Genomic DNA, 22,564 nt, shown 5'->3' with positions numbered 1-22,564 from the left:
AAAAGATGAAAATCACTACCTTAAAATGCATAAGCCTACATCATAATTTTAAAGGGAATGTTTGAAAAGAATATGGCTTATGTAAACCAATATAGGCTAACAGAGATGGATGTTTTGTTATACTCATGCATATTTTGTGTGGCTAAAGTGAAATTTAGCATCATGTGGTGTTATCTGGTTTAAGATGGTCTTTTAGCCTGGACAAGATAGCTCAGTTGGTTTAAGGTTGCCAGCTGGCCAGCCTTTTTCCTTTATATACAAAATACATTGTACGATTCAAAGAAAATATTAGCAAACATATATTTGCATACTGTAGAGGAGTTATTTTATAGCCTAGTTAATTTACACTCTTGATCTAAGGTTTTTTGATCATGTAATCTCTGTTTATCTCATTTAAGCACATAGATGAAAATGTTGAATAAGACAATCTTTGAAAACTCTTCAGATGCAATCACATCCTTAGACAGAGCTTATTGAATCAACATCAGTTCAGTTAGATCAAGGGTTGTGAGAATAATGTATCATCACTGACCAATTGATGTAACGGATCAGAGGATCCGTTGTGCTCAGTAATCCTATTTTTCATTTAATTTCCACAGTCCATTCAAAGAAGAGAAACACATATCTAACACAAAGCTGTTCACACCACTCAATGAGAGCTGAAACAGGAAGTTTAGTATAAACCGGGGCACTCGTCACTATTTATATCCAAATCGGATTTGAGACATCCAAAGCAAAGCAAAGCAAACCTTTGAGCAAACCAAAGGAGACATCCATTCAGGTAATGTCAATGAATACATTTCCTTTTTACTTTTGATCATGCTGAATGGTTTATGCATGTACAGGTTTTATAATTACGGTGCAAGAAAGTAAATAAACTTAAATGTAATTATTAATACTTTTATTGTGTTTATTTTTTCTTTTCTAGTTCATCACATCTCACTATACAGGTGCTGGTCATATAATTAGAATATCATCAAAAAGTTGATTTATTTCACTAATTCCATTCAAAAAGTGAAACTTGTATATTATATTCATTCATTACACACAGACTGATATATTTCAAATGTTTATTTCTTTTAATTTTGAGGATTATAACTGACAACTAAGGAAAATCCCAAATTCAGTATCTCAGAAAATTAGAATATTAAGACCAATACAAAGAAAGGATTTTTAGAAATCTTGGCCAACTGAAAAGTATGAACATGAAAAGTATGAGCATGTACAGCACTCAATACTTAGTTGGGGCTCCTTTTGCCTGAATTACTGCAGCAATGCGGCGTAGAATGGAGTCGATCAGTCTGTGGCACTGCTCAGGTGTTATAAGAGCCCAGGTTGCTCTGATAGTGGCCTTCAGCTCTTCTGCATTGTTGGGTCTGGCATATCGCATCTTCCTCTTCACAATACCCCATAGATTTTCTATGGGGTTAAGGTCAGGCGAGTTTGCTGGCCAATTAAGAACAGGGATACCATGGTCCTTAAACCAGGTACTGGTAGCTTTGGCACTGTGTGCAGGTGCCAAGTCCTGTTGGAAAATGAAATCTGCATCTCCATAAAGTTGGTCGGCAGCAGGAAGCATGAAGTGCTCTAAAACTTCCTGGTATACGGCTGCGTTGACCTTGGACCTCAGAAAACACAGTGGACCAACACCAGCAGATGACATGGCACCCCAAACCATCACTGACCGTGGAAACTTTACACTGGACCTCAAGCAATGTGGATTGTGTGCCTCTCCTCTCTTCCTCCAGACTCTGGGACCCTGATTTCCAAAGGAAATGCAAAATTTACTTTCATCAGAGAACATAATTTTGGACCACTCAGCAGCAGTCCAGTCCTTTTTGTTTTAGCCCAGGCGAGACGCTTCTGACGCTGTCTGTTGTCCAAGAGTGGCTTGACACAAGGAATGCGACAGCTGAAACCCATGTCTTGCATACGTCTGTGCGTAGTGGTTCTTGAAGCACTGACTCCAGCTGCAGTTCACTCTTTGTGAATCTCCCCCACATTTTTGAATGGGTTTTGTTTCACAATCCTCTCCAGGGTGCGGTTATCCCTATTGCTTGTACACTTTTTTCTACCACATCTTTTCCTTCCCTTCGCCTCTCTATTAATGTGCTTGGACACAGAGCTCTGTGAACAGCCAGCCTCTTTTGCAATGACCTTTTGTGTCTTGCCCTCCTTGTGCAAGGTGTCAATGGCCGTCTTTTGGACAACTGTCAAGTCAGCAGTCTGTCCCATGATTGTGTAGCCTACAGAACTAGACTGAGAGACCATTTAAAGGCCTTTGCAGTGTTTTGAGTTAATTAGCTGATTAGAGTGTGGCACCAGGTGTCTTCAATATTGAACCTTTTCACAATATTCTAATTTTCTGAGATACTGAATTTGGGATTTTCCTTAGTTGTCAGTTATAATCATCAAAATTAAAAGAAATAAACATTTGAAATATATCAGTCTGTGTGTAATGAATGAATATAATATACAAGTTTCACTTTTTGAATAGAATTAGTGAAATAAATCAACTTTTTGATGATATTCTAATTATATGACCAGCACCTGTATATCATGGGCAATGGAACATCAAGGCCTCTGTTGACTCAAGATCCAGGAAGAAATATTCAGAGAAATGAAAAGCTCACTAAGGATGTCCCAAAAGACAAAGTCACTTTCAAGGACGCCCTGGGAAAAGACAAGCATTGGAAAGTACCGTTAAAGAAAGACTGCAGTGTGGCAAAACTAAATCTTGCAAGAGGAAATCACATTTGTTACTGCCATCAGCACTGGAGCCTGAACAGAAACAATTTAAAGTGCAGAACTGGAAAATGTGCAACCCTGCCTTTGTGAAGGAGAGCAATCCATAAAGCAATGAGTATACTGACCCCTAGTGGAGAATGTAAGGACCTCTTGAAACTGAAGCTTCAGGCAGGTGTGATTTACAGTGGGTACGGAAAGTATTCAGACCCCCTTCAATTTTTCACTCTTTGTTATATTGCAGCCATTTGCTAAAATTTTTTTTTTTCCTCATTAATGTACACACAGCACCCCATATTGACAGAAAAACACAGAATTGTTGACATTTTTGCAGATTTATTAAAAAAGAAAAACTGAAATATCACATGGTCCTAAGTATTCAGACCCTTTGCTGTGACACTCATATATTTAACTCAGGTGCTGTCCATTTCTTCTGATCATCCTTGAGATGGTTCTACACCTTCATTTGAGTCTAGCTGTGTTTGATTATACTGATTGGACTTGATTAGGAAAGCAACACACCTGTCTATATAAGACCTTACAGCTCACAGTGCATGTCAGAGCAAATGAGAATCATGAGGTCAAAGGAACTGCCTGAAGACCTCAGAGACAGAATTGTGGCAAGGCACAGATCTGGCCAAGGTTACAAAAAAAATTCTGCTGCACTTAAGGTTCCTAAGAGCACAGTGGCCTCCATAATCCTTAAATGGAAGACGTTTGGGACGACCAGAACCCTTCCTAGAGCTGGCCGTCCGGCCAAACTGAGCTATCGGGGGAGAAGAGCCTTGGTGAGAGAGGTAAAGAAGAACCCAAAGATCACTGTGGCTGAGCTTCAGAGATGCAGTCGGGAGATGGGAGTAAGTTGTAGAAAGTCAACCATCACTGCAGCCCTCTACCAGTCGGGGCTTTATGGCAGAGTGGCCCGACGGAAGCAACACCTGAAGGATTCTCTGGTCTGATGAGACCAAGATAGAACTTTTTGGCCTTAATTCTAAGTGGTATGTGTGGAGAAAACCAGGCACTGCTCATCACCTGTCCAATACAGTCCCAACAGTGAAGCATGGTGGTGGCAGCATCATGCTGTGGGGGGGTTTATCAGCTGCAGGGACAGGACGACTGGTTGCAATCGAGGGAAAGATGAATGCGGCCAAGTACAGGGATATCCTGGACGAAAACCTTCTCCAGAGTGCTCAGGACCTCAGACTGGGCCGAAGGTTTACCTTCCAACAAGACAATGACCCTAAGCACACAGCTAAAATAACGAAAGAGTGGCTTCACAACAACTCCGTGACTGTTCTTCAATTGGCCCAGCCAGAGCCCTGACTTAAACCCAATTGAGCATCTCTGGAGAGACCTAAAAATGGCTGTCCACCAACGTTTACCATCCAACCTGACAGACCTGGAGAGGATCTGCAAGGAGGAATGGCAGAGGATCCCCAAATCCAGGTGTGAAAAACTTGTTGCATCTTTCCCAAAAAGACTCATGGCTGTATTAGACCAAAAGGGTGCTTCTACCAAATACTGAGCAAAGGGTCTGAATACTTAGGACCATGTGATATTTCAGTTTTTCTTTTTTAATAAATCTGCAAAAATGTCAACAATTCTTTGTTTTTCTGTCAATATGGGGTGCTGTGTGTACATTAATGAGGAAAAAAAAAGAACTTAAATGATTTTAGCAAATGGCTGCAATATAACAAAGAGTGAAAAATTTAAGGGGGTCTGAATACTTTCCGTACCCACTGTATAACATACAGTAGTCTGTTTCTTAATTCAGAAAAGTATGCTCCACCCAAATGTCTAAATCATTACTGAGTAGTCCCTGTTTGTCCTTAAAATAACTTGCCCTTTTTCATTGTCAGTGCAGTAGCCATTAATTTTGATGAACTGCATTTCTGCAAACCATGTCAAAAGGCCAAAGCAAATACACATTTTTTTTTGTATAAAACTATTGCGTAAAATAATATCCAAGTATACTGTCAATAAAATAAAAAGATGCAATAACCACTCATAAAATTGTATTGCATTAGATATCAAACCATGTATCTGCAAACAAATGATGCTAGACTTTTCTCACAACTAACTTTCCTGATGCCAATGTGATTTTAATTAATGTATCTTTTTTTTTTTTTTTTTTGCATGAAACTTTCTTTAAAATAAGTCACTTATATTTTGATTATTATATTTTGATATTTTGTTATAATACATAAACAATTCTAACATTTTCAGTGTTACCAATATTTTTGTAGCCAAGTTGAATAAAGATACAGTAAATGTGCAGCAAAAATAAACATTGAAAGAGTTTGTAGACTCTATTCTATCATTTGTTCTTTGCAGTATCTCAAACACAGATGAAGACATAGAGGTCAAAGTCAGGCCACTAGTGGTGCATATTGACAAAAAAAAAAAAAAAAAATTGGCACGCATTGATTTTGACAGACGTGGCATTCTAGCAAACACCTTAACATCAGTAGCGAGTTTTCCACAGGAAAACACCATCTCACACCTTATGTGAGAAGCTAATTGATCTACTCATCTTTTCACCGGTATTTCTCTTTCACCCAGTAGATGTCAAAGATTAGTGGTAGGGTTTGAATTTTTTTTTTAACACTTTTTGTTATTCTGCTTTAAAGTCTCTTTACATCCTGATAGCAATCATTAATAGAAGTGGTCTGAATATTAAAAATGTACATATATCATCTGTGGAAGTCTCAGGACCAAAAAAAGTTCGTCCAATCATTGCATTCAGTATTTTTGTCCTACCTGCCTGTCAATATACAGGTGCTGGTCATATAATTAGAATATCATCAAAAAGTTGATTTATTTCACTAATTCCATTCAAAAAGTGAAACTTGTATATTCATTCATTACACACAGACTGATATATTTCAAATGTTTATTTCTTTTCATTTTGATGATTATAACTAAGGAAAAAAATAACTAAGGAAAATCCCAAATGCAGTATCTCAGAAAATTAGAATATTACTTAAGACCAATACAAAGAAAGGATTTTTAGAAATCCTGGCCAACTGAAAATATGAACATGAAAAGTATGAGCATGTACAGCACTCAATATTTAAGTGGGGCTCCTTTTGCCTGAATTACTGCAGCAATGCGGCGTGGCATGGAGTCGACCAGTCTGTGGTCAGAGAACATAACTTTGGACCACTCAGCAGCAGTCCAGTCCTTTTTGTCTTTAGCCCAGGTGAGACACTTCTGACGCTGTCTGTTGTTCAAGAGTGGCTGAAACCCATGTCTTGCATACGTCTGTGCGTAGTGGTTCTTGAAGCACTGACTCTAGCTGCAGTCCACTCTTTGTGAATCTCCCCCACATTTTTTAATGGGTTTTGTTTCACAATCCTCTCCAGGGTGCGGTTATCCCTATTGCTTGTACACTTTTTTTCTACCACATCTTTTCCTTCCCTTCGCCTCTCTATTAATGTGCTTGGACACAGAGCTCTCGGAGCCAGCCTCTTTTGCAATGACCTTTTGTGCCTTGCCCTCCTTGTGCAAGGTGTCAATGGTCGTCTTTTGGACAACTGTCAAGTCAGCAGTCTTCCCCATGATTGTGTAGCCTACAGAACTAGACTGAGAGACCATTTAAAGGCCTTTGCAGGTGTTTTGAGTTAATTAGCTGATTAGAGTTTGGCACCAGGTGTCTTCAATATTGAACCTTTTCACAATATTCTAATTTTCTGAGATACTGAATTTGGGATTTTCCTTAGTTGTCAGTTATAATCATCAAAATTAAAAGAAATAAACATTTGAAATATATCAGTCTGTGTGTAATGAATGAATGTAGTTTCACTTTTTGAATGGAATTAGTGAAATAAATCAACTTTTTGATGATATTCTAATTATATGACCAGCACCTGTATATGTATTTCCATACCTCCGCACGCCTGCTCGTGCAGACATCACACATCATCAGCACGTCCCGTAAGGCTGTGCAGAGTTGTAGACACAGTCACTGAGTGCCGAGAACAAACAGCAGCCACTTTTTACAGTTCCTCCTGAACCTATGTCTACGCAGAGCTGTTCACGTGCTCAGACTCAGATTTATGCATTTGTCTCACTATCAATGCCAAAATGTATCCGCAGCAGTCAGGATGTGGCTTTGGAGAGTGCTCTGAAGGGAGGGTGGGATCTTATGTTTTCAAAGCTTGCTTGCTATTGTTAGCCTCTCCGAAATTGCCTACCCTACCTTTAACAGCACTATAAACATGTGCCTATGGCTCTTCTTCAAACAAGATGATGACCGAAAAATCTTAAAAGAACAGCTGAGATTTATTTGGAGTTAATCAGAGGCATGTCTGGTGTACTATTTCACATTAGCTTGATGATGAATTCATTTTGAACACAGCCACATACCTATTTATAAAAGGGTGTGCACACTTATGCAGTTAGGTTGCAAAAAAATGTGTGCATGAGGACTGCAGATGTGGTAAGAGCATTAGACTGCAATGTCCGTAATGTAAGACGCTTAAGACTGGGAGACAGGCAGACAGGAAGGAAATTTCTCTGGGTCTCCAGGGGTTCTCTGGGTTCGGGCCAAATACCGGGCCCAGAGCCCTCTCTTCGGACAGCACACCAAATATGCTTAACATTTACTCTATCTGACTTATTTGTAAGTGTGAACTTGTGAATTATTAAAGTGTTAGTTCATCCAAAAAAAAAAAAAAAAAAAAAAAATTACTCATCCTCATGTTGTTCCAAACTCGCAAGACTTTCATTTATCTTTGAAACACAAATAAAGAGATTTTAAATGAAATCTGAGAGATTTCTGTCCCTCCATTTTGTCACTTCAAAAGTTTATAAAGAGATCATAAAACTAATTCATATATGAATCTAGTGGTTTAGTTCAAATTTTCTGCTTTATATGTGTGTGTCATCTCTTCTTTTAACCTTGCAGGTACAGTCACATTCACTTACCATATCTAATATTAAACACATTTATTACCTATGAAATGTATTTATGAAATGCATGACGAAAATGTGTGCAATATATCACAACTAGACAAAACAACTTGAATTATTCTGTTTATACGTTAACTCTCCGGCCATATCTAGCTTTAAAATAAATCGTAAATAAACCATAAATGATAAAATTACTTCCTCGAAGTGACCATTGCATGTACCCTTCGCTAACAGACTTGTCAAATGGCCCTTCATGAAGGGATTCAGTTGTTCACTTTCGTTTGAAACATCCCTACAAATAGCATCCCTTTCCCAAAGTGCCCATCAAGGGTGCAAAAACACTGTTTGGAATTCACCCTATGCAAAAAAAAAAAAAAAAAAGCATAAATTCAATATGTTCATCATATACAGGTGCATCTCAATAAATTAGAATACCATGAAAAAGTTTTTTTTTTCTGTAATTTAATTCAAAAAGTAAAACTTAAATATATTCTAGATTTATTAGACATAAAGTAAAATATTTCCTGTCACAAGCCGGGCTAGAACTCAGGGTCTCTGGTGTGGTGGTTGAGATATCTGCCACAAGGCCACAGAGACTGTGATGTTGGACCCAAACGAAACACTCAAGGCAGAACTCCAGGCAATGTAGATTTAATAAAAAAAAAAGTATTTTCAAGCAAAAATCCAACAAAAGTTCTTCTCAGACAGAGGTATTAATAACATAAGAGATAATGGAAAAAACCACATGGGAAAATAAAAACTCCACGAGGGGAGAAAACAAAACTAGAGAACATTAATAACCAAATAACTCAGAACACCTTACTTGAGATAGCTTGGAAAGACTTGGAGAGACAAAGCAGGAAGCACGCGGCCAAGACTCAAAAACCAAGTGAGGAACAAGGGGAAAAAACACAACTAAAATACCCTAGGAGAAACAAGGCACAGGTGACCTGGATAATGCTAACAAGGATCCATGTGGAAAAACTAAGGCAGAGGGGAACACAGGGGACCTCTAGAGGCATGGAGACAAACTACAGGAGGTAGGATGCTGACAATTTCCAGACTTGTTTTTCATTTTGATGATTACTGCTTGCTGCTCATCAGAATCAAAAAATCAGTATCTCAAATTATTAGAATATTTAATTTCAAGTTCTATTAAAAGGGTTTCTACAGGTTTCATCAAATCTAATTTAATGCTTTTTAATGCCAATTTTTTTAATTTTTTAATGCCATATATATATATATATATGCCGCTGTCGATAGATGACGACATACAGCAATTAGAAAATTCATCATGTCATTGTTGTATTCGCATTCTGCCAAGTGTCAGCCCTTTACATTTGTTTGCTTCTCGGCTGCTACCCTTTTGCTCACATAATATTTTAATACAGCCAAATTTCCAATAAAATTGTTTCATCTATATATTTTTTTCTGTTTTTGTTGTCAGACAATATGAAATGGTGACTGAAATGCGGCCCATTAAGATTACATACAGGGCTCGACATTAAGCCTTGTCATGTGGACACACGTAAATCGGTCATTCACTTGTACGAGTAAAACTGTTGCTTGTCCGGAAAAAAATTGTATTTTTTTTGTGGTGGAAATATAAATTTGTTCTGAAGCAATATCCTTTCGGAATATGTGAATCTGCATATTTTTGATTGATTACAACTGCATTAAATAATGTTATGGGATTGTTTTAAATATTGTTTGAAAATACAAATATGAAATGTTGGGGGGGGAATGATACTTTTAAAAATGAAACTAAACCACCAGTAGGTGGCGGCAAGTAACCGTCTTAATGAGTGGGTCATTGATTCATTCATTCAAACGATTCATTCATTCAAGAATGAGGCAGTTGTTTATGAATGGGTCATTGAATCTTTGACTCAACCGATTCGTTCAAAACGCTGAATCATTCAGTAATGAAAACAAGGCTGAGTGTTGTGCTTTGGTTCTGCTGTGATCTTTGTTTGAAACTATTTTCGCTGATAAAATTCGCTTGAATTTTTACCGCAGTATGTTTAACAGTTTCTTTTTGTGTGTACTTCGCTCATGTTTCCATTTCTCCTCGAGATGGTGCACGAGCCTCAACAGCGCAACCTTGTTATCGTCAGTACATTATAATAAGATAAGACATACTCGCGTTTTGGTGATTCCCAAGTTGCTGTTTTTTTTGTTTGTTTTTTTTTTGGTATTGATGTTTTAATCAGGTCCTTGTCTGGTCGGGAAAGTAAAGTTCGAGCCCTGACATGTTATAACAGCACTAAAATCCTGATTTATAATCGAGACGTTGTCTGACAAAATCACTATACACATAAGATAGACATTTGCAGTGATTTTGGCTATATGTACATGTAAAATGATCACTCAGGTTAGAAGCAATAATATCTATTTTATTTGTTCTCTGACAGCGCGCACATCCTCAACTGAATGCGCTGTTGAACCAGAGAGGTGTGCCTGCGACAGGAAAGCAAGATCTCGTGCTCGTTCGGTAGTACCGGTGGGTCTCGGAAGCTAGATCAGGTTAACAAATCGCTATATTCGTCACAACGCGCTTTCTTAGAAAAAAGTCGCAAAAGGGCTCTGAAAAGGCGCTAAGTCACACTATCAGAAAATGGGCACGGAATAAACTCATAACACAGAATTAATGAATAAAGGATAAGGTGATACACGTACAGTATATACTGTCGTCTGTGGTTCGGCCGCCGGCGGGAGACATGATGGTCACGGAGATGCAAACACTACGAAAACGTGAACTGTGCACCGTAAGTCTTTTTATTATTATTATTTATTTTTTTATTTTTTTGTAATATACATTTGCTAACTACCAAATCAGTCGTGATGAGAAACCGCTATATCACGTAAGGTTAGTGAGTGTGACATAGGTTATGCCTGATCAAAGTTTATTAGTTTGTTAGTAATCAATAATCCTAGATGACCAATACTAGCTTTGCTGTTGCCTGATACATGATAATAATCTGTACAATATTGTGATCTGAGCACAGTGTTACATATTGTTAGCTATAACGTGAATATCTATAAGCTAACACTGGTCTCTGCCCTGTTCTCCACAGCTTCTTCTCACACCACAGCTCAATCTGTCTCTTTTGACCGTTATTCTGTCTAATCCTGGCCTGTCCCTGCTCTCTTGGCCGCATAGCAGGCTAATTGTTTGGCTGTAGTCTGTGAGTATGAATAAACATTTACAATTTCCTCAGCGTCCGAACTGTCATTGCGATCCATTGTTTTCCTATTGTTTATATTGACCGCACTCCCTTGCTTGTGTCTGCACAGAATGACAGTAAAGCATTAATTGATACAACCACCAGTTTGTGGTTGTATCAATTAATGCTTTACTGTCTTTCTGTGCAGTTGTGGGTGGTATGTCAAACATTAATCTGTAAATGAAGATATGACAAGAATAAATTTTCACGTTTGCATTTTTTCTGTTCCTCTTTTTAATTTAGGAGGTCTATTTGGAGTAGATTTTCAAGGTATCCACACACTATATGGGTCAAAGACGAGTAGGGGGTTTCAAGCGTCAAAAAAATAAAAGTGTAATACAGCTTTAAATACATTGAATACATTAGAATGTGTCCTGTTTAATTTTATATTTTTCTGAGCAAAAAAATAATGAATATAATACATTTTTACCATGATTTAAAGAAAACACCCACTAAAATGTCATTCAGTGTAACAATAGTTGGTAATACTTAACAATAAGGGTACATGAATAATCATGTCTTAATAGCTGAATTAATGCTTAATTCAGCATGAACTAATGATTATTGAAAGCATGAACTAATCATGAACCAGTGAAGAGCTAAGCTTAACTATGACAAGAGTCATATGGATTCATGCATGAATAACGGCAGCCTTACATGTTAGTACATGTTTGATAGTTAATGCATTAATTAACACTTATGGCTAAATCAAATCAAACAGCTTCTTCTTTAAAGGGGTGGTTGATTATGATTTCACTTTTTCAATTTAATTAGTGTGTAATTTTGCTGTTAAAGCATAAACAACATCTGCAAAGTTGCGACGCTCAAAGTTCAAAGCAAAGGGAGATGTTTTCTTTTAAAGAATTCTCTGTTTAAGGACTACAACAAAAAGCTGGAAGGAACTACAACTAGCTTCTTCCCGGGTTGGTGACATCACTAACCCTAAAATTTACATAAACCCTGCCCCCGAGAACACGCAACAGAGGGGTGAAGCCATGTTATTGCAATACAGTACGTAACACAAATGCAATAGCATGGCATAAAAGCAAGATGACAACATAAGTTATAACCGTAATTAAACTAAACTATTGTAAGGAACCACCCCCCATCGGCCGAATGGACGGAATCCGGCGCCCTGGCGAAGGTTTAAAGTGTGTATGTCTTTTCAGAGCCCCTGTGAAGTTCACTTAATTTTTAGAATTTAGTTTCAATTTTACTTTAGCTGCTCGTTTAATTTGACTCCAATTTCAAATGATTATTACTCTTAGATTGTGTTTCTAATTAGAAATTAATCATTGGTCATGTATTAATTTAGATATTTGATTATTCTGAGTATCCCATACTTTCAATTATTAATTCATTTCGGACACAATGCCACTCAGAGATACACGCCCCGGGTTTGCGGTAAACTCACGCACACAAACTAGCCAGTCTGATCTTCGTCAGAGGGTGTAATAAGTTAGCTAATATTTTTAGTTGGTTGCCTACTGCTCACACGTACAAAAAGTGTATTTAATTTAGCCACTTCCATTCATCTTGCTAAATCAGTGATAGACAGAAATCAAAAGGTCTTTAGGTGACATGCCTACTGCATTCATCCATAAACCTTCAGTTTGTTCTATCCTGGACACAGATTTGCGGTAGCATCAGCCTCCAGTAATATACTGGTCATAATGATTTCAGGAGAGTCCAGAATAAATCAGAATTTAACATTTTATTTGTCAGGTAAAAATGTGTCATGCCAATTACATAGTTAGACAATTAGAAGCCAATTCAGAAATAATAAATGCATAACATTAATTGCTCAAAGATGACTCTAAGAGTAAGAAATGCATATACACACAGTGTGAGTGCATGGGGGTTTCTGTCTACAGAAGATCCCACATTACTGCTTTGCTCTTTCCCTTAAATACCCAGACCAGAACAAAAGGATTATACATATTTACTACACCGACACCTGGTTTCGGGGGAGAGAAGAAGGTTATCAGATATCTTGAAGAGACACCACCCCAAGAGAAATAATAAAGTGCCCCTATTATGGATTTTTGAAAATTACCTTTCATTTAGTTGTAACATAGTTCAGGAAGATTCGGAGCGTAATGAATCAGCGTGTCGAATCATGATTCGGATCGCGTGTCAAACCGCCAAACTGCTGAAATCACGTGACTTTGGCGCTCCGAACTGCGGATTCGACACACTGATTCATAACGCTCCGAAGCTTCCTGAAGCAGTGTTTTGAAATCGGCCATCACTAAATAATTTGTATTTTGGCGCACCAAAAATATTCTTGTCACTTTATAATATTAATATTGAACCACTGTACTCACATGAACTGATTTAAATATGTTTTTAGTACCTTTATGGATCTTGAGAGAGGAAATGTCACTGCTCCCTATGTAGGCCTCAAGGAGTCATCGGATTTAAACAAAAATATCTCAATTTGCGTTCCGAAGATTAACGAAGTTCTTACGGGTCTGGAACGGCATGAGCGTGAGTAATAAATGACAGAATTTTCATTTTTGGGTGAACTAACCCTTTAAGGAGCCAAGATATAAAACTACCCCCAAACAAAAAGATGCACCTGTTCTGATGTGCAATCCAACTGAAACAGCACAAGTCTATATATTCTCTAAGTAAAAAAAAAAAAAAGAATACAAATCTTCTAGACAAATATGCCATTAGCAAGGACTATAATCCAGTGTCTAACATCCACACGGTTCTGAGTTTCAGTTCAATGGCCTAAGTAGAGTAACGTTACTGGACTGAAACCTTTATACGGTTCAGTCCGAACACGTCAGTGACGTCTCCGCGTCCAAATTCCAAGCCAGAATCACCACATTCTCTGTAGCTGCACAAATACGTATTTAGCCTGTGTGTGTTGTGTACGCTCCGCGCAGCTTGTAGGTCTCCGGCTAACCAGCTAACAGTAATAGGCTATGTGTTCACTCGCAATTGTCTAGAAATCTGTCAAATGTTTTTCATTGTTTTTTGTTGTTATTACATGGAGTTATGATAAAGAATAGAGCAATATGTTAACTGCAGTGCATTATGAATACGTTTCTGCGTTGGGCTAACGTATACCATGACCACCGAGCTGTGGGCTAGGTTCAGCAACATAAACACAAAACAATTGAATTCCTCTCTGAGTCTTTATTTTTAGAACAGAGCGGAGCACCATCATTATTATAATATAATGTAAGTGATGCAAGCACTATACTGTACTCGTGTTAACCAGCAGAAGTCATCTGACCAATCAATGCAGATTAGCATCACGCAAACAAGGGGCTCGGCAAAATGAATCGTTGAGCGAATCATTTGGGAGTCGTTGTGCAAATAAGGTAAAAATAAATGCATATTATAAGACAAAGTGTTTTTTGACCTTGCATGCTTTTAAACCTGTTATTGGGTACTTCCAAAACAAAAATAGGAACCTTTCAAATGCCACAATAGGGGCACTTTAAGAAAATAAATGTACCATTATCAGAACATGTTGCAGTAGAACTCTCATCGCTTAGTTTTTAGTTTCACTTTCTGCAGTGAATAATTGACTGGGATTTGAGACTTCTTCACCAGCATAACTCTGGTGCAAAGTTTGCACATTATGTGTGATATCATTTTGCGAGCAATTGTTGATAAAGACAAATGTCACGTCACAATATTGGAATTGTTTGTGTTTGTGTTTATTGTGAATAAAAAAGGAATGCAATAATTTACAAATCTCATAAACTATATTTTATTCACAATAGAATATAGATAACATATCAAATGTTGAAAGTGAGACATTTTGAAATGTCATGCCAAATATTGGCTCATTTTGGATTTCATGAGAGCTACACATTCCAAAAAAGTTGGGACAGGTAGCAATAAGAGGCCGGAAAAGTTAAATGTACATATAAGGAACAGCTGGAGGGCCAATTTGCAACTTATTAGGTCAACTGGCAACATGATTGGGTATAAAAAGAGCCTCTCAGAGTGGCAGTGTCTCTCAGAAGTCAAGATGGGCAGAGGATCACCAATTCCCCCAATGCTGCAGTGAAAAATAGTGGAGCAATATCAGAAAGGAGTTTCTCAGAGAAAAATTGCAAAGAGTTTGAAGTTATCATCATCTACAGTGCATAATATCATCCAAAGATTCAGAGAATCTGGAACAATCTCTGTGCGTAAGGGTCAAGGCCGGAAAATCATACTGGATGCCCGTGATCTTCGGGCCCTTAGATGGCACTGCATCACATACAGGAATGCTACTGTAATGGAAATCACAACATGGGCTCAGGAATACTTCCAGAAAATATTGTCGGTGAACACAATCCACCGTGCCATTCGCCGTTGCCGGCTAAAACTCTATAGGTCAAAAAAGAAGCCATATCTAAACATGATCCAGAAGCGCAGGCATTTTCTCTGGGCCAAGGCTCATTTAAAATGGACTGTGGCAAAGTGGAAAACTGTTCTGTGGTCAGACGAATCAAAATTTGAAGTTCTTTTTGGAAAACTGGGACGCCATGTCATCCGGACTAAAGAGCACAAGGACAACCCAAGTTGTTATCAGCACTCAGTTCAGAAGCCTGCATCTCTGATGGTGTGGGGTTGCATGAATGCGTGTGGCATGGGCAGCTTACACAACTGGAAAGGCACCATCAATGCTGAAAGGTATATCCAAGTTCTAGAACAACATATGCTCCCATCCAGATGTCGTCTCTTTCAGGGAAGACCTTGCATTTTCCAACATGACAATGCCAGACCACATACTGCATCAATTACAACATCATGGCTGCGTAGAAGAAGGATCCGGGTACTGAAATGGCCAGCCTGCAGTCCAGATCTTTCACCCATAGAAAACATTTGGCACATCATAAAGAGGAAGATGCGACAAAGAAGACCTAAGTCAGTTGAGCAACTAGAAGCCTGTATTAGACAAGAATAGGACAACATTCCTATTCCTAAACTTGAGCAACTTGTCTCCTCAGTCCCCAGACGTTTGCAGACTGTTATAAAAAGAAGAGGGGATACCACACAGTGGTAAACATGGCCTTGTCCCAACTTTTTTGAGATGCCATGAAATTTAAAATCAACTTATTTTCCTTAAAATGATACATTTTCTCAGTTTAAACATTTGATATGTCATCCATGTTGTATTCTGAATAAAATATTGAAATTTGAAACTTCCACATCATTGCATTCCTTTTTTATTCACAATTTGTACAGTGTCCCAACTTTTTTGGAATCGGGTTTGTAGTTAACTCCACATCAGCTACGTAAATTCACCAACTAACCTTTCAGAAACATCCTGTTGCATTCTGCATGTTGTTACTTCTTCTTGAGTCTCTTCATCGTCCGACTCCGGTTTGAACATAAAATGCTGAACAGTTTATAACATTTTAAGCAAAGAACTTATACTGACAAGAAGTGAAAGCCAATAGAACGTTCCATTGCAACACCGGAGCCCAGCAGCAGCCCTACACTTCCGACATTTTGGGGTGAAAGCGACTCGGCAGTCTACTAGCTTCTATGGCAATATTAGCTGCTTTGTTTAAAAGAAAAAAAAAAAAAAGAAAAAAAAACTACATTAAAGCTGAAATCTAACCTGAATGATGACAACACAGAGTAACATACAATCACTAGTGATCATCAAATCCTTTTAACAGGTTTTTTTACAGACTTTGTGTTTAGGTCTTCCACTTTTTTTTTCACAAAATCTTTGCTCTCTAGAAGCCCAGTCAGTTTGGAATAAAATTCTTTAAAGTTCAAGTATTAGCATTATAAACACTGAATTAATACCAACATATGAAATTAAATTAAGGACATGCATCAGAAAAATTGGGAATGTTGGACAATAAATATAACAGATTATAACAGTCAGGACTTTGTGCAGGCCAGTCAAGTTCCTCCACACCAAACTCACTCATCCATGTCTTTATGGACCTTACTTCTTGCACTGGTGCGCAGTCATGTTGGAACAAGAAGGGGCCATCCCCAAACTGTTTCCACAAAGTTGGAGCATGAAATTGTCCAAAATGTCTTGGTATGCTGAAGCATTAAGAGTTCCTTTCACTGGAACTAAGGGGCCAAGCCCAACCCCTGAAAAACAACCCCACACCATAATCCCCCCTCCACCAAACTTTACACTTGGCACAATGCAGTCAGGCATTACCGTTCTCCTGGAAACCGCCAAACCCAGACTCATCCATCGGATTGCCAGACAGAGAAGCATGATTTGTCACTCCAGAGAACACGTTTCCACTGCTCTAGTGTGCAGTGGCGGCGAGCTTTACACCACTGCATCCAACGCTTTGCATTGCACTTGGTGATGTAATGATTGGATGCAGCTACTCGGCCATGGAAACCCATTCCATGAAGCTCTCTACGCACTGTTCTTGGGCTAATCTGAAGGACACATGAAGTTTGGAGGTCTGTAGCTATTGACTCTGCAGAAAGTTGGCGACTTCTGCACACTGTGCGCCTCAGCATGCGCTGACCCCGCTCTGTGATTTTACGTGGCCTACCACTTCGTGGCTGAGTTGCTGTTGTTCCCAATTGCTTCCACTTTGTTATGATACCACTAACAGCTGACCGTGGAATATTTAGTAGTGAGGAAATTTCACGATTTGACTCATTGCACAGGTGGCAACCTATCACGGTACCATGTTTGAATTCACTGAGCTCCTGAGAGTGACCCATTCTTTCACAAATGTTTGTAGAAGTGGTATGCATGCCTAGGTGCTTGATTTTATACACCTGTGGCCATGGAAATGATTGGAACACCTGAACTCAGTGATTTGGAGGGGTGTCCCAATACTTTTGGCAGTATATATATATATATATATATATAGGCTAAGCCAATATAACATTTACAGTAGGTGTCATAAAATTTACTGAATTTGAGAAATTTTCTATTGTGTTTCTGATTTGGCTGTGAGATTTGCCGATTTTGGGTGCGTAAGATTTGATGGATTCTGTTGTCAAGTTGGCGTTTTCACCCCAAAATGGCTGCCGCGTTACCGAAGCGCCACCTAGTGGCTGTTACTTAAGTTTCGCCTCTTGGGTTCTGTGTGCGATAATTGGCACTGCTAACACAAGCTCTTGAAACTCCGCCCTCTTCTTGAGAGCAGCAGCTCATTTAAAGGGACACACAAAAACAGTGCGTTTTTGCTCACCCTCAAAAAGTGACAAATTTAGCATGCTATAAAAAATGATCTGTACAGTATTTTGAGCTAAAACTTAACATACACACTCTGGGGACATCAGGGACTTATTTTACATCTTTAAAAGTGGCATTATATAACACCTTTAAGAAGGAATAAGAAGTAATCTGGCTTTGAAACAAATTTAAATAATATTATCAGAGTTTGAACTATTGACTATTCAGCCCAGTTAAGTGATGTTGTGTGACTTTTCCAGAAGTCAGAGAATGGAGGTACAGTATCATCACAGCCTGCGTCTGGATGGAAATTGAACTGTACTGATCCCAGAAAACGTTACATGATTACAGTTTGGTTGTTTCTTTGGGAACTGTTCCACAAATGTTCTTTGTGGGTTTTGAATTTTTATTTTTTATTTAGCTGTGCAGTAAGTTGCAGTAAGGGAAGTTTGAAGGGAAGCAGAAAACACAAAACAGATAAAGAAATTTTAAGATCAGTTATTAGTGTATTTAGTATTTTCTACATTTGATGAGGAGGATCAATTAATTCTGTGCTCTTCAGTATGTTTATGACAAAGCTGCAGTCAAAAGTTCAAACTCTAATAATAATTATATTTGGTTCAAAGTCAGATTAATTGTTATTCCTTTTTAAAGAGGCTGTTTGATTTGATTTTTGCCATAAATGTTGATTAATGCATTAATTATCAAACATGTACTAACATGTAGTTAAGGCTGCCGTTATTCATGCATGAATCCATATGACTCTTGTCATAGTTAAAGTTAGCTCTTCACTGGTTCATGATTACTTCATGCTATCAATAATCATTAGTTCATGCTGAATTAAGTATTAATTCAGGTATTAGTACATGGTTATTCATGTACCCTTATTGTAAAGTGTTATCCAATATTTATATATCAAAAAAATCATGTTAGGCATATTTAAACAATGATGATGTGATGACACATTAAAAGACTATTTAAGCATCATAGTGCAGCAATAAAATACTTATTCATTTTAATGTTTAAATCTTTATACTTTGCCACTATCCTTCAAACCACTAGTTTTACACATTTGTCAACAAGAAGTTTTTGTAAGGAAGTGAAAATCACTTAAAATATAATAAAATTTAATATGATCTCATATTCTTTTATATATTTTTATAAGTACAGGTCAAAATAAGTACATTGTTTAATTTTTATATAAATATATCCATTATGCTGAATGGCCATGGTTTGTTACTCTGAATGACGTTTTGCCAAAATGGAGATAATATTGCTGTTGTTCCCATAATTGCAATGTTTTTAGTATTAGTTTTTAGTATTATATCATTAAATTAGTTTTAAAAAAATATTCCTTTAACCTATTTTCAATATAATAATTTAATAATATTAAATGACAGCAGAAGCAGATGTTGAAAAATAATAATCATTATACTGTTCTGATGCTCCTGCCATGCTTGCTTAGCTTGTCACTTGGTTTCTGACTTGCTCTGCCCAAAAAATTGCAGCATGCAGCTACATTTATGAATACTTTATGTTTGCCAACATAAATGACATTATTAGGATGAGTATTTTGGGTGAATAATCCCCTCAGTGGTCTCTTTTGAACTTGTGACATACCGTAGTGAAGGGGAACTCTCTGTTCAGAAATATTGGTAAGATATTACTCTGACAATTTTTAATCCTGAATACCTTTCTCTTTTCCTTGCTAAAGGCCTGTTCACACCAAGTATAACTATAATGATAATGATAAACATATAGTTCAAAAAAATCATTCTAAAGAATTTTTTTTTTTTTTTTTTTTTTAAATAATAGCAGTGTCCACACCACAACTAAAATGGTAACAGCACAGAGAAACAATATTGTTGGAATCTGTTTTAGAGTGATTTTTTTTTTTTCCAGCTAATGAATGGTAAAACCATTGACAGCCAAGCAAAATCTATTCCGCTTTAAAAGAGCTCCAGCATTTAAAGTGGCAAATGACAAAACTGCAGCGCATGCTTGAATGAACAATGTTATTGTTTATTGGTGTGGACGCTAATATAGTTATTGTTATAGTTATCAGTTATTGTTCTTGGTGTGAACAGGCTTTAAGAGTGCCACCCTAGCTACTGGGTCTGCATTTACTTTATTAGCTTTTTGGCTTTTTACAGTGCCTTTCAACTCTCTCTGTTCATGGACATCTAAAATGAATCAATAAAACAAAATAAGACAATACAAAAATGCACTAAAATATTCATATTTATTAAGTTTAACACATATTTGTCAGTGCTAATCATTCCTCATTTATCTGTAAAATAACGATGCTAAAATTGTTATTTATACAGTGATACTGTCCTGAGAATTTGCATTACACTGAATGCCAAAAACATTACCCTGAATGACGAAACTTCTACTTCAGCTTATATTGCAGACCATCAACTGTAAAGTTAATCACAATTATTTACAATATCTGCTTATGTTTCAAAAATTCTAACAATATAAGTGTTGTTTGGCGTTTCACTGAATGACATGCGTTTTTGTAACTTAGGCTACCACACCATGAAAAGGTGGGATTATCAAATATTTAAGAGCAGTAAACTCACTTTTCTTGCAGCACCACATGGTCTTCAGGGTGCCATTTGATGAGCCCCCTGGTTATTTAAATACTTAAAACAAACAAACAAACAAAAAAACAATAAGACATAGTCCTTTTAACATGTGACAGCCAACGCTTTTTTAAATGGGTATTTTATATGTTTATTTAAAGATGTAATGGTAAAATCAAAAAGTCCGGACATTACGCTGAATGACAATTTTACACTTTGGAACATTACTTCCTCCATATGTTGACATTTTATTTTCTCAAAAGTTATTAGAAATATGGAAGTAGACACACTGCTTGCATTTAACATGTCTTTTTATGTACATAAAATTACTTTTGTAAATTTAATTTGATGTGGACACCAAAATGTTGGCGTCTCGTCCTTGACCCATATATACAGTATAAATATATAACAGTACGGTGTGGGGACTTTTTCTATAACTAAAGAAAAGTAACACACAACAGCTTCTGACTGTTTGTTTTTTCATTAAATTTGACAAATTCAATCTTTTGTGCTGTATAAGCAGCTTTGTTTACAATCGAGACACCAAAAAGTTATAAACATTAATACAGCATTCATAATACAGTGACATTTATAAGAAATATTTTATTGATTCTAGACATGGCTGATTTATGTGCTAATACTTCTCAAAATTCAAGTCAAAGTTAAAAGCAATTAATGGCGTATTTTATCAAAACAACATGATCACTCACTCCCTCTAAAATCACATTAGACCAATTTAATTATTTTTTTATATTGCAATAATTCCACATTGAACCTCCAAATGAATGTAGAAACAAACAAAAAAAAATCTTCTCATTTTTAGCCATTACTTATAGCCATTCAACATTACAGTATAATTGAAAGGTAACTTTTTTTTTTTTTAGGCTTTTAAAAATATAATAATTTTTAATTTATATGAACTCTTCAAGTTATTGTTTTTGTTGTTCTTGACCCATGTAACCTTCTCGTAAATAGTCCTTTAAAATTTTCAGGTCTAACAGTAATAGGAAATATACAGGAATTGAATAAACTAATCTCTTAGTTCTCTTTTCGCACTTGAATTGTTTAAAAGCACTTGAATGAATGAGAGCGTGATCAAATACTGTAACACTAGCAAAAGGATGCCAGAAAAAAAGTTGTATTAGTTGTGTTAAATATTTTTAATGTGTTAAACAGAAAAAGAAAAGAAAAAAAAATTCACAAGAATTGTTAATTTTGACAGCACTAATATATAGGTATATATAGTATAGATATTGGAAACAGATCTGTATGCTTTTATCAGCAGGAAGTATCTTTAAACACATTGTACTTCCCCTCTCCACCTCGGTCAGATGATCCAAAATAACACATCAGCACCATTTACAGGTTGACTTATTGTCTGATCTCTTTCTCTTCTTATAACAAAAATAATTTAGTAATATTTTTTCAGGGTAACAAGTGTATTAAAGACCCAAAGAATATATATTGTTTTTGCGTACAAAAAGTATTCTCCTCACTTCATAACATTAAGGTTGTACCACTGTAGTCATGTTGACTATTTTAACCATGTTTTTAACCACCTTTCTGGACGTCAAAAGGTGCAATAATGTTGCTGCCTATGTGTGGATCAGATACCCTCGGATTTCATCAAAAATATCTTAATTTGTGTTCTGAAGATAAACAAAGGTCTTACGAGTGTGGAGGGTGAGTACTTAATGACAGAAATTTCATTTTTGGGTGAACTAACCCTTTAATGTAAAATTAGTCCTTAATACATAAACTTTTATCCATTTATTGTCCTAGTGTAAAGTATGGATTACAGATAGTATCCATTCCTGCTGATAACTAAGTCTCTACTCATAAAAAAACAACTCTATACCAAAATTAAAATGCAAATCAAATCACAGATTGAGTAAATTTCCACTAGATGATTTGTTTTGTCCTTGTTGCAGAAGAGCGCATTAGAAGCTGTTGTG

At 36.8% G+C, this 22,564-nt stretch overlaps 1 protein-coding gene across 5 annotated transcripts in view; it reads right to left on the bottom strand.

The window, feature by feature from the left end:
- Positions 1–22,564, bottom strand: part of LOC127496305 (sialic acid-binding Ig-like lectin 14) — a 139,998-nt gene that overhangs the window by 43,130 nt on the left and 74,304 nt on the right. The gene's annotated exons all lie outside the window — the stretch shown is intronic.

Source organism: Ctenopharyngodon idella, chromosome 15 (genome assembly GCF_019924925.1).
Source record: "Ctenopharyngodon idella isolate HZGC_01 chromosome 15, HZGC01, whole genome shotgun sequence".
Lineage (NCBI taxonomy): Eukaryota > Metazoa > Chordata > Actinopteri > Cypriniformes > Xenocyprididae > Ctenopharyngodon > Ctenopharyngodon idella.
This window is presented reverse-complemented; position numbering and strand designations above follow the sequence as displayed.